Source organism: Styela clava, unplaced genomic scaffold (genome assembly GCF_964204865.1).
Source record: "Styela clava unplaced genomic scaffold, kaStyClav1.hap1.2 HAP1_SCAFFOLD_115, whole genome shotgun sequence".
NCBI classification, from domain to species: Eukaryota; Metazoa; Chordata; class Ascidiacea; order Stolidobranchia; family Styelidae; genus Styela; species Styela clava.
The window spans coordinates 50001-51246 of record NW_027556714.1 but is presented as its reverse complement, the minus strand read 5'-3'; the positions used below and the strand labels follow the sequence as shown (position 1 = coordinate 51246).

The window sequence follows — 1246 nt, the reverse complement described above, 5'->3', positions numbered from 1 at the left end:
AGTGTAGCGTGCGTGCGGCCCCGGACATCTAAGGGCATCACAGACCTGTTATTGCTCAATCTCGTGTGGCTAAACGCCACTAGTCCCTCTAAGAAGTTAGACGCCGACCGAGAAGGTCGCGTAACTATTTAGCATGCCAGAGTCTCGTTCGTTATCGGAATTAACCAGACAAATCGCTCCACCAACTAAGAACGGCCATGCACCACCACCCACAGAATCAAGAAAGAGCTCTCAATCTGTCAATCCTACCTGTGTCCGGGCCGGGTGAGTTTCCCCGTGTTGAGTCAAATTAAGCCGCAGGCTCCACTCCTGGTGGTGCCCTTCCGTCAATTCCTTTAAGTTTCAGCTTTGCAAACATACTTCCCCCGGAACCCAAAGACTTTGGTTTCCCGGAAGCTGCCGGAAAGGTCGTCATGGTAACGCCTCCCGATCGCTAGTTGGCATCGTTTATAGTCAGAACTAGGACGGTATCTGATCGTCTTCGAACCTCTGACTTTCGCTCTTGATTAAAGAAAACATTCTTGGCGAATGCTTTCGCAGTAGTTCGTCTTCCGCCGATCCAAGAATTTCACCTCTAACGGCAGAGTACGGACGCCCCCGTCTGTCCCTCTTAATCATTACCTCGTGCTCCGAAAACCAACAAAATAGAACCGAGGTCCTATTCCATTATTCCATGCAACACTATGCAGGCGAACAGCCTGCTTTGAACACTCTAATTTTTTCAAAGTAAACTTATCGGCCACCGCCGACACTCAGTCAAGAGCACCGACGGAGAACCGAAGGTGAGGCGAACGCAACCAGTGACACGCCTTGCGACGGACCGGCGGCGCTCGCCCAAAATCCAACTACGAGCTTTTCAACCGCAACAACTTTAGCATACACTGTTGGAGCTGGAATTACCGCGGCTGCTGGCACCAGACTTGCCCTCCAATGGATACTCGTTAAGAGTTTTAGGATGTACTCATTCCAATTACAGGGCCTCGTTAGAGTCCTGTATTGTTATTTTTCGTCACTACCTCCCCGTGTCGGGAATGGGTAATTTGCGCGCCTGCTGCCTTCCTTGGATGTGGTAGCCGTTTCTCAGGCTCCCTCTCCGGAATCGAACCCTGATTCCCCGTTACCCGTTATCACAAAGGTAGGCACGTAGCGTACCTTCGACAGTTGATAGGGCAGACACTTGAATGATACGTCGTCGGTGCAGAGACCGTACGATCCGCGTGGTTATCCAGAGTCATCAAACGTCACA

General features: G+C 51.1%; 1 pseudogene; it reads right to left on the bottom strand.

The window, feature by feature from the left end:
* Positions 1–1246, bottom strand: part of LOC144419546 (small subunit ribosomal RNA) — a pseudogene marked incomplete at its 3' end in the record, with an annotated part of 1476 nt that continues 230 nt past the window's right edge.